A 12,560-nucleotide genomic window follows, 5' to 3' on the forward strand; every position below is an offset into this window, starting at 1 on the left:
GTAATTGATGGCTGGTTGGTCTCTTCCAGGTTCTTGCAGTCTATGCCCTGATGCTGTGCTGGTGGGTTCTTATTCCTCCAGCCAACTTCCCCTGGGCCTAAATTTTTGCTTTTTTTTTTTTTTTTTCCCCCAGGCTATACTCAAGCAACATATTCAATCTCTAGAATTTTCCACCTGCAATCCAGCACTGTACATCTGGTCTTATGCCACCATCTTTCCTTGCGTTTATTGACCAGTTGGCTGTCCCATCCAGGATCAGTGCCCAGGAAATCCACATTTTTTTTTTTCCCACCAGCAGTTTGCCACTGCGTGCCAGGTCCCACACTACTATCCTTAAGTCATCAAGGGCTGGTTGGTCTCTTCCAGGTTCTTACAGCTTGTGCCCTGATGTACTGCTGGGTTCTTCTTCTCCAGCCATTGTAGGGAATCCAACTCCCACTGGGTCTAATTTTTCCATTTCATCTTTTTACCAATTTCCCTAGTTCTGCTTAAGTAACATCCTAAATATCCAAAACTTGCAATCCCACATTATGTCAAGTCTTATGCTGCAATCTTTGCTTATGTCCTCGAGGTCTGGTTGGTCTCTTCCAGGTTCTTGCAGTCGGTGCCCTGATGATGTGCTGCTGGGTTCTTCTTAATTTTGATTTATTTCCTCCCTTTTCCCTAGATTATGCTCAAGTAACATATTCAATATATAGAATTTTCATTGTGCAATCCACCATTGTACATTGGGTCTTCATCTTTCTTTTATGTCATTGAAGGCTAGCTGTCCTGTCCAGGATCAGTGCCCAGGGAATCCAGATTTTTCCACCTGCAGTTCACTTCCGTGTGCTAGGTCCTGCACTGCCATCTTTCCTTAGGTCATCAAGGACTGGTTGGTCTCCAGGTTCATAAGGCAGCACCCTAATGATGTACTGCTAGCTCCTTCTTCCTCCAGCTGCTGTAGGGAAGATGAGGCCTCCTGAGATCTGCGTAGGATAAACATGCTCACTGTAGTGTATCTATCAAGGAACCGTGTTGTCCTCCTAGGTCCAGCCAACTGAACACCATCCCCTTGTCATGGATTTTTTGGGGAGATATCACTTCCTGTCCCAGAGCCACAATAAAATTGCAAAGGAAATCCCTCAAAAAATGGCAAGTGGGGGAAATCTCTTAGTAATCAGGGGCGCTGGAACTAGTGTCTTCACTGGACGATTCCCTCTATTCCTGTTCTGGTGACCACTAAAAATGTGGCATTTTCTTTAGTAGGACCTTACCAGGACAACAGGTGGCAAATGTGCAACCAGAATAGGCAGTTTACTCCAGGTTTTTACTGCCCCATGGGCACCCACCTAATACCTCATGGCAGCCGGAGAGGTTGGTACACATGGCATGACTACAGCAAATTTAACACTTGGGAAACAAATGTTAAGATGGCACACCAGCCTGGCGCATTACCTTCAAACACTATATAATTCATAAAAGCAATTCTACTCACAAACGAGTTTACAATCACATCAATGTATTGAAAATCATTGATGCCAAATCTGTAGCACTTGCTCCCCAACATGGGAAGAAGCCATCCAGGTGTAAAATGGCAGACTTGTCCAAGGGGTATCCCATCTTCATCAGAGCCCAGATATATTGATCCGCTTGTGACCTCATTTGTTTGGGAGTATAATAATTGCTTTCATGAATTAATAGTGTTTAAAGGTAATGCGTCAGCCTGGTGCGCCTTCTTTCTGTTGTTTTTCAGTGTTGTACATAACAGGACGTCCTCAGTTCTATGAGAGCAGCAAAGCATGATGACGTCATTTTAGCTTGGAAATTGGAACAGTGGAAACCTATTGGTCACTAAGTGCTACGTTTGAGTGCCACAGGTTGATTTTATTGTTTTTACAGCAAATTTAACTCTGCATGATGATCGGCATCCCATTAATGACAATATGACTATGCTGCAGCCATGAACTACCGTATTTTTCGCTCCATAAGACGCACTTTTTTCCCCCCCAAAAAGGGGGGAAAATGTCAGTGCGTCTTATGGAGCAAATATGGAGCGGCCGGTCCGGTATTTCCACCGCGGCCGTGTCAGAATACCGGGCCGGCCGCTCAGCTCTGCAGCGGGACCTTACCTGTTCCTCTATCCAGCGGCGCGCTGTCTTCCGGCTTCTGTAGTGTGGGCACTGGGCATGACAGCCGGGTGCCAAGTGCGCATGCGCAAGAAGTGCTGCCTTTTGTGAATGGTAAGGCGGTACCTGGGACACATGACAGATCCCAGAAGCCGCCGAACCAATCACAAAGCGCAAGTGCTTCTCGCTCATGCGCACTGGGCACCCGGCTGTCATGCCGAGCGCCATTACAGAAGCCGGGAAGACAGCGTGCGGCTGGATCGAGGAACAGGTAAGATCAAACAAAAACTCTGCGGAAGTAAGAGCGGGTACCTGTCAAATTCAGGTACCCGCTCCCCACCTCCCCAAAGGTCAGCAGTCATCTGTGCTTTCCGCAGTCTCTGGTCATCCCTGTGCTGTCCGCAGTCTCTGGTCATCCCTGTGCTGTCCGCAGTCTCTGGTCATCCCTGTGCTGTCCGCAGTCTCTGGTCATCCCTGTGCTGTCCGCAGTCTCTGGTCATCCCTGTGCTGTCCGCAGTCTCTGGTCATCCCTGTGCTGTCCGCAGTCTCTGGTCATCCCTGTGCTGTCCGCAGTCTCTGGGCATCCCTGTGCTGTCCGCAGTCTCTGGGCATCCCTGTGCTGTCCGCAGTCTCTGGTCATCCCTGTGCTGTCCGCAGTCTCTGGTCATCCCTGTGCTGTCCGCAGTCTCTGGTCATCCCTGTGCTGTCCGCAGTCTCTGGTCATCCCTGTGCTGTCCGCAGTCTCTGGTCATCCCTGTGCTGTCCGCAGTCTCTGGTCATCCCTGTGCTGTCCGCAGTCTCTGGTCATCCCTGTGCTGTCCGCAGTCTCTGGTCATCCCTGTGCTGTCCGCAGTCTCTGGTCATCCCTGTGCTGTCCGCAGTCTCTGGTCATCTCCTGTACTATGTCTGCAGTCTCTGGTCATCTCCTGTACTATGTCTGCAGTCTCTGGTCATCTCCTGTACTATGTCTGCAGTCTCTGGTCATCTCCTGTACTATGTCTGCAGTCTCTGGTCATCTCCTGTACTATGTCTGCAGTCTCTGGTCATCTCCTGTACTATGTCTGCAGTCTCTGGTCATCTCCTGTACTATGTCTGCAGTCTCTGGTCATCTCCTGTACTATGTCTGCAGTCTCTGGCCATCTCCTGTACTATGTCTGCAGTCTCTGGTCATCTCCTGTACTATGTCTGCAGTCTCTGGTCATCTCCTGTACTATGTCTGCAGTCTCTGGTCATCTCCTGTACTATGTCTGCAGTCTCTGGTCATCTCCTGTACTATGTCTGCAGTCTCTGGTCATCTCCTGTACTATGTCTGCAGTCTCTGGTCATCTCCTGTACTATGTCTGCAGTCTCTGGTCATCTCCTGTACTATGTCTGCAGTCTCTGGTCATCTCCTGTACTATGTCTGCAGTCTCTGGTCATCTCCTGTACTATGTCTGCAGTCTCTGGTCATCTCCTGTACTATGTCTGCAGTCTCTGGTCATCTCCTGTACTATGTCCGCAGTCTCTGGTCATCTCCTGTACTATGTCCGCAGTCTCTGGTCATCTCCTGTACTATGTCTGCAGTCGATTAGTTCAGAATTTTTTTTTCCAGTTTTCTGCCTCTAAAACCTAGGTGCGTCTTATGGAGCGAAAAATACGGTAAATGCTTGGCTTTGTGGTGTGGTAGTTCACTGCAAAATCAAAATTTAATTTTTTTTAAGCTTGAGGAGGTAGAACCATCTCTTGAAGGCCTGAAAGCCACTGTTCTACTGCCATCTGGAAAGTGATCCACCACAGATCGCTTTTCAGAAGGGCAGTTGAGACTTCTGCAGGTATAAACCATTCCTAACAAAGCGTGTCTGGATGTAATACAGAAAGCATCAGTGCATGGAAGGACTGGAAGCCATTAGATTGGGTGGGATGGAAGGTAGTAGGAAGGGAACAACTTTCACTTTAGATTTCTCATCTTCAGCACCAACATCCTTTTTGTGTTTCTTGACATTTGGTCACATGACTTCTTAAAAATACTGCTGCTACAAAGGGTAACTGCACTTTTCATTGCAGCTGGTGCACCAGACATGGCTATATATCTGTATCTATAGAACGGAAGCAAGTTTATTACATATCTATTTGATCCAGAGAAGATTTTTTTTCCTTCCCCCCCCCCCCCCCCCAATAAAAGAGGAATTTTCTCTTTAATGATCCAGCAAGCAGATTTTGGCATTCCCAGGCTATTGAGCTAATTGTACTGTCAGTCGGAATGCTGGGAACCGGAAGATGGAATGTTTCCCGACGGTCAGATATTTCCACATATCCTTTCATGCGCTGCTCTGGATGGGACACCTGAGCTGGCAGGGAGGAGAACAAGCAAAGTCTGAGGGCAGAAGAGAGCAGTAGGCAGATTTAAAGGGTCATACCACCAGCTGTATGCGTATCCATATGTCTTTTTGGCAGGAGGTATTGCATACAAGTAGAAGAATCAGTACATATTGGTGTTCCCCTTGACCCGAAATTCTGTTTACTGGGGCTGATGGAATTGCTTGCTCCCGCCGTAGCCAAGCGCACATTAATAGTCCTGCTGTTTTATGCTCGTAAAACAATCACTCTACACTGGAAAAAACGGTCTCCCCCTGCCGTGACATATTGGAAACGCCTAGTGAATTCTAATTTACCTCTTTATCAGACTACCTATTCTAACAGAGGATGCCCCCACAAATTTTATAAAATTTGGTCATCTTCGCTTGATGGTATTCCTACCGCCACTGCGGCAGCTGATGCGGGGAATTGATTGATAGTTACCCAGGTGCTTTGTTTTTTTTGTTTTGGTTTTGGTTGTGAGCTGGGTTCCCTTTTATATGTTATGGTTCTGTTATATTGTCTATAACTGATTAGGCCTTGAATATTATGTGTGGTCCCCCCTCCCCCTTCCCTCCTTTTTTTGTTTTTCTCCCTTGGATTGTTTTGAACCATTGTTGTTTTATGTACACTCTGTTTGGCTTTGACCCTACCCTGCGTGGGCGTCTGTTGTCTATATTTTTTTGATAATCTTTTTTTATTTTAAACATATAAAAACATAAAGGATCTGTCCATACCACCAGTTGTATGCTTGTTTAAATGGGTCTGTCCATGCTGCCATTGGTATGCTCATTTAAAGGGTCCGTCCATATCGCCAACTGTAGGGTTATATAAAGGGTCCATCCATATCGCCAACTGTAGGGTTATTTGAAGGGTCCATCCATATCGCCAACTGTAGGGTTATTTGAAGGGTCCGTCCATATCGCCAACTGTAGGGTTATTTGAAGGGTCCATCCATATCGCCAACTGTAGGGTTATTTGAAGGGTCCATCCATATCGCCAACTGTAGGGTTATTTGAAGGGTCCGTCCATATCGCCAACTGTAGGGTTATTTAAAGGGTCCGTCCATATCGCCAACTGTAGGGTTATTTGAAGGGTCCGTCCATATCGCCAACTGTAGGGTTATTTGAAGGGTCCGTCCATATCGCCAACTGTAGGGTTATTTAAAGGGTCCGTCCATATGGTCAGGAAGGTTGTCTTTCAGGAATTCAGTGTATAAAGCTCCCAATACAGCTCAATTGCCTTGGCAATTACAAGGCAGCCCCCCCCCCCCCATCGCCACCAAAATTGACTACGGAGTAGAAACATAAAGAACACCCTCTAGGGGGCGGGAACAAAGGCAGCAGTTATCGGTGGAGGATTTTGTTGTCAGAGTCCACAAGAAAAAGAAAATTCACATTATCCCCACTTGGCTTCACCTATAAATAAAACCTCAAAAAATAACCAATTGGCAATCCTTAGGGTACAATTAAATAGCAGTTTTCGTTGCCTTACCCTTTGCTTCCTTTTTGGTGTTCTTTTCTTCCCTCAGATGCTTTTGGTTGTTGGTGGTCCCTCAGCATCTTCGCTTACAATGGGGGTTGGTGATCCTGGGAGTGGGGGGGCTGTGGGTTGCTGGTTCGATCTCTGTCCAGAGAGCAAGGACCCTTCTCTGCAGCATGCTGGCAGATGACAGCGTTTTCTATTCAGGCTGTGGTTGCTTTATAATGGAAATAAAATGTAAGCCCTGGTTCACACTGAATGTGACTTCACGCGACTTCAAAGCCGCAGGTCAGTCTGATTTCAGGTGTTACTTGCCTGACATCCGTGTGAATTCAGTGAGTTTTGAATGTAGTGCAGGAAACGCGGGTTTCCCTCATTGCGTTCTGGTGTAGCCTAGGTTCACATCTGTGCAGGTGGTGCCACTGCCGATCTGCACGAAAATCTGTGCAGCTGCACCACCTGCACAGAGAAATGTGGACCCGCGGGCGGGTGCCATTATTTCTAATGGCATGCCATCCACACCGAAAAACTCAACCGTACTGGGAATCGAGGTTCCTATGTGGGCTGCATTTTCCAAGAAGACTTCTTTCCCTGCGTGGCACTGGAGTCCATTCTAATGAATGGGCTCTCGTGCCTGTGCAAAACGCAGCCCGTACGGCCACATAGATGTGAACTGGGGGTGAACGGCCCATTTTTAAAGAGGAAGCTCCGTCCCGTTTGACTCCATGGCTGAAGTTGGCAATTTACTTGCCGCGCCCAAGGTACTGTATCAAAGGTTGTGGCGGCATATACATAAGATGTCTTCTGCGCATAAGCTTGGTCGACATGGGTAATTGACCAAAAGGACATTGCGCAGGATTGTGACCCAGAATAACTGCTGCTGAAAATGTGACTGCAGAGCTCAATCTCAGTCCCGTGAAGACTGTGAGCTCTGAAGTCACTTTTGCAGCAATTGTTTTTTTATTCCGGGTCACAGTCCTGCGCAATGACCTTTTTTGTCTTTCGGTCAGATGACCATGTATGCTCATGAGACGACTGTTTCCCAAAAACTGTATACGCCGCCATAACCTTTGATACTGAAACTGGTGACACGGCAAATAAATTGGAAACTTCCGTCACAGAGGCACCAGCTAAGCGGCACCAACAATTTGCCCTCTTTGAAGCTTAGTAAGCTATGACATGACTCCGTATTACTAGCAACGCACATAGTGCATGACAAAAATGAGGCATCCTACCTGTTAGCTAGGTGTCTCATCACACAGCGGAAGCAAAAGAATGTTACATTACTTTACGCGTTGAAAGCAGAAGTAGTCTGTTACACATCTGCAAATCATGTGGTGCCTCCATTTTTTTTGTCTAAAGCTTAGTACACACAATCAGAAAATCGTACAAAAAAAATCCCGCTTTTGAAGCAAACTTACGATAATCTGATCGTTTAGTACACCGCTTTCAGTCAAAATTATTTAAAGGGACAAGCATGGACATTTTTCTTGTAAGATACCAGATCGTACGATTTTCGTTTTAATCAGTACAGATTTTTTCACAATACAAATACATGAAATCACTTCCGAATCTTTATTCTTGGAATAGTGGAAAGGGAGCGCCCCTGTCTTTTGGACATCAGGCACTCCTTCTTTTCTACTATTCCAGGTCTAGGTGTGGAAAAGACCTCAAGGCCGTACCAGAAAGGCGGCAGCCCGAACCCTAAGAGGGATTATTCCTAGATTGTAAGCTCCAAGGAGCAGGGCCCTCGAACCCCTCGTGTATTGTATTGCTACTGTACTGTCTCCATTATTATTATTATTATTACATCGAGTTTATATAGCGCCAAAGGGTTTGCTCAGCGCTGTACAATAGAGGGGGGGGACAATACATGGCACAGTACAACAAAAACAAACAGCGCACGAGGGGTAAGAGGGCCCTACTCTTTCGAGCTTACAATCTAGGAGGGAGGGGGTACTGGTACAGGAGGAAATGGCTGAGGGGAATGAGGTGGCTGTGGGGGATGGAGTGGTGGGAGGAATGAAGGAGAACGGCTGTTAGGTGAGGGTGGGGTAGGCTTCCCTGAAGAGGTGGGTTTTCAGGGAAGCCTAAAGGTGGGGAGGGAAGGTGACAGTCTGATGGATTGGTAGTGAGTTCCAGAGGATAGGGGAGGACCTGGAGAAGTCTTGCAGTCGTGCGTGGGAGGAGGAGACCAGGGAGCAAGATAGGAGGTCCTGTGAGGAGCGAAGGGTACGGGTAGGGCGGTACTTGGGGATCAGGTTGGTGAGGTAGTCAGGGGCAGTGTTGTGAATGGCTTTGTAGGTCAGGATTAGAAGTTTAAATTTGATGCGTTGGGCAATCGGGAGCCAGTGGAGGGAGAGGCAGAGGGGGGTGGCAGAGGTGGAGCGGGTGGTGAGGTGGATGAGTCTAGCCGCTGAGTTCAGGATGGTCTGGAGCGGGGAGAGCCTGCACTGGGGTAGGCCGGTGAGGAGGGAGTTGCAGTAGTCCAGGCGTGAGATGATGAGGGAGTGTACAAGAAGTTTAGTGGTGTCTGGGGTGAGGAAGGAGCGTATCTTGGCAATATTGCGGAGGTGGAGCCTGCATGTGTTTGTAAGTGATTTGACATGAGGGAGGAAGGAGAGGTTCGAGTCAAGAATGACGCCAAGGACTTTGGCTTGCGGGGCGGGAATGATAGTGGTGTTGGTGGTGGTGATGGATAGGATATTGTAAAGCGCTGAGCAAACTGTTGGCGCTATATAAATCCTGTATAATAATAATAATTACCGCCAATATCCACCATTAGGTACAACTTACTGGAGGGACTTTTCCCTACCCACGCACGCAACAACCTACCTGATCATTTTCCAATATTCTCATTGTGTGTACGAAGTATAACCCCTGTATATAAATAATAGGGTTTTCTAAGGTGTGTTTTTCAGTGGGAAAAAAAAACAAATTGCTGTTTTGTGGTCAGTTTATATACAAATGGTGAATAAAGCGGGTTCCTGGTTCCAGCTTTCCTACATAACATAATGAAATGGCTCAGCAGCTTTTATTTGCAGTCAGTAACAGTTTGTATTTGGCCTCTCCATCAGGCAGAGGTGGTGTGAGGATCACGATGGACTCGGCTTGTATTTGCTGTGACAGATGTGCCCGTGTCATCACACTGACATTGCCGATTTCATTCACAGCGGAGCGGCGGTACAGAAATATCCTGTGTGAATCTCTGGCGCTCCATGCACTGCCTGGAATGTGCTGCCACTGATGAGCACCAACAACTGCACACCGCATTCTCCTAGTGTCAGGATAGAATGAGGGGATCCGGTGTACAGGCTTTCCCCTCTGTGTACCCGGCATGGTGTCCTCTAAAGGATTACGTCCCTCTCCCCTTTAAAGTGACAATAAACTCTGGTTTACTGAAAGAAAATTCCATTCCGGTATGTTTTCTTAAAGCGGAGTTCCACTCAGTCTGTAAAAAAATAAGTCAACCGCTACAGAAACTGTAGCTGCTGACTTTTAAAAAAACAGCCACTCACCTGTCCCACGATCCCGCGTGGCCGCAGTCCGTTTCACCGGCTGTCCTGTATTCCAGGCGCCGGTATCTTCAGTGTGGGCACCCGGCTGTGACAGCTTGCGGCTTCACAGCTGGGTGCCCACTGTGCATGCGCGAGTAGCGCTGCGCTTCCTGAATGGCCCTGTCATCTGGGACCTGTCACGTGTCCCACAAGACTTCGGGGAGGGGGGGTAGGAGGACAACTTCCGATCGCCTAGGCGTTCGCATCGGGAGTGGGTACCTGTCAAATTCGGGTACCCATCCCCCACCACTCCCCAAAGGTGCCAATCCTAATGGGGAGCGGGGGACCAATCTTTAAAGCAGAACTTCCCCTTTTGGGTGGAACTCCGCTTTAACTCTCTCTTCTCAATCTCCAAATTTATTTTCTTGTGCTTCCATAACCTGCCTTCCTGTTTGCACGGGTGTGAAACTGGCGGCCCTCCAGCTGTTGCCAAGCTTCAAGTCGCACGGGTCATTGCAAGATTGACAGTTACAAGCATGACTACCAAAGGCCTGATGGGAGTTGTAGTTTTGCAACAGCTGGAGGGCCACCAATTTGACACCACTGTGTTAGAGGGTGGCTACCGTCCTTCTCCATGGTCCCACTGTATGTAGGAGTGTAGCTACATTCTCTTGTTCACTGCTGAAATGGACTATGGGATGTGTAGTGTGCATAGAGCAGTGTACATGACCACAACAAATGTGTACCGCTTGTTCCAAACAAATGGAAGTGAGGGGGGAATGGAGAGGTTTGGGAGCTCACTCAGGACATTTCAAGGAGGCAGAGAAATCATTACATAAAAAATCCGAGGGGTGTTCAAGTCAAACCGGGACTTTTGAGTTTTTATATAATAAACAAATTTCAAGGAGTGGAAAATTTTTTTGACGTCCTCCCCTGCTACATTTATACACTTATCCCAGTGCTTCACTAATGCCCAGAAACCTTCAGCGTAGAAAGATTTGTCAGTACTCCTGAACCATCCTAGGACAGTCTGCTTCGCTCCCTCATCATTGTGTTAATCGTTTCCACAGAAAGATTAGTCTCTTGTGCTATTTCACGACAGGTTATGCGTCGATTATCCTGGATCAGGTGCTCCCCACGCTGAATGTTCACAGGAATGACTGCTATGAGCTGGGAACCACCACGGCCGGGATGGCCACTGACAGACGTACCGCCATCTTTGAAACGTTGACACAATTCAGATGTCTTACTGCGGCTGAGCATCTCATCACCGTACTGTGGTCGGACAGGCGCCATTTTGTTGTAGACCAGAAAAATCATAACAGACCTGCACTGAAAGTGGAGTTCCACTCACCTGTCAAAAAATAAAAGTCAGCAGCTGCAAAAACTGCAGCTGCTGACTTTTAAGAAACAGCCACTTACCTGTCCCTCGGTCCTGTGTCCCCCGCAGCCCCTTTCACCGGCCGCCCTGTATACCAGGAGGCCGGCATCTTCAGTGTGGGCACCCGGCTGTGACAGCTTGCAGCTTCACAGCCGGGTACCCACTGCGCACGTGCAAGTAGCGCTGCGCTTCATGAATGGTCCTGTAGTCTTCTGGGACCTGTCACGTGTCCCAAAAGACTACAGGGAGGGAGGACACCTTCCGTTTCCGATCGCCTAGACAATCGGACCAGACGTGGGAGTGGGTACCTGTCAAATTCAGGTACCCGCCCCCCCAAGGTGCCAATCCTTCATAAAGCGCAGCGCTACTCGCACATGCACAGTGTGTACCCGGCTATGAAGCCACAAGCTGTCACAGCCGGGTGCCCAAACTGAAGATGCCGGCCTCCTGGTATACAGGAGCAGTCCTTAAAATGGAACTTTTGGGTGGAGCTCAGCTTTTAAGATTGTCCGACCATATGTCTTCTAGAAAATGGCGTTGGTTTGGTCACATGTCCTCAGGCCAATATAAGGCATACACTGTTATGGTGTCGGCAATAGGTGGATCCCTTTGAGAATGTGCATGAAACGCGTCAGCGAGGAGCCTACGTGCTGACGTTACGCCGCCGTGTCCACGTGATGGTCCGATGGCCATCTTTGTAAGTGCTTTTTATTCATTGATGATTTTATGCTCCATGTGGTTGCTATCTTTTTAAAAAAGGGTTCTGTACTATATGATACTGTCTCCGGGCTCGCTCTATGAGCTTGCCCTCTAGCAGGAAACCCTTTTCCTTGGTTCATCGTGGGCTGGAGATGGAGACTTGACTACTCTACTTTTGATTGTTCATTTGATGCATCACTGGCTTCTGGAGAGATCGCACCTTCAACTGGGTCACCGGCAGGAGGAACAAGCAGGAACACCCCTTAGTGTCCTTCCGCTCTGGCCTTGCTTGCTACTTCCTTCTGGTGAGTGCATTATGGCGGAGGTGCGGTGCGGACGTCACAGAAGTCACTACATTTTGTTGATTTCATCACATCACTATTTTTGAGAGTATTCTGATATTTAGAGGACTTATTTATTTTCATTTGTTATACCGTCCATTTTGTTTCTTCATTGGAGTATTCACTATTCTCGATTTTCTTTTTTGTGACGTTTCCTTTCTCGTTTACAATCACACTGGTCATCATTGATTATAACACACATTTTTATTAGTGCTGCACATTGATATTATAATGAATTCAATTGTATTTTTGTTTGTGGTGCCCAGATGTTTTTTTTTGTTTTTGTTTTTGTTTTTTTTTTGTTCCCCTTTAAGTTCTGTACAACTGAACTCTCCTCTGATAAAAATATGAAGTTGCTCTTACTAGCATAAGAAGCCCGGCCAATGACTGTGATCTGGGAGCTGCCACAAGCTCCCGCACCCTGCGCTGAACAATCGATAATTGCCCATCTTAATGAATCGTGTAGGAAATCCGCATTATGATATAATCCTTCCAGGTATTTTTCTCTGCTAAACCTGGCAAAGGCCTCCCAGTCACTGGGGTAATAAAAAGCCTTTTTTTTTTTTTTTTCTCCTGCAAACCACATCTGAGCATCCGTGCTGCTTCGTGGATCTACCCAATTTAACTCCGAAATCCCCGCACTGCGATTCCCTCCAGACACAGGTGCCCCCTGCGCTCGCTGACACTGCGTCGTACTGGTGTCCCTGGATGTGGCTGG

This window comes from Staurois parvus, unplaced genomic scaffold, assembly GCF_062004578.1.
Source record: "Staurois parvus isolate SC_StPar_1 unplaced genomic scaffold, SC_StPar_1.0 ptg001145l, whole genome shotgun sequence".
Classification (NCBI taxonomy): Eukaryota; Metazoa; Chordata; class Amphibia; order Anura; family Ranidae; genus Staurois; species Staurois parvus.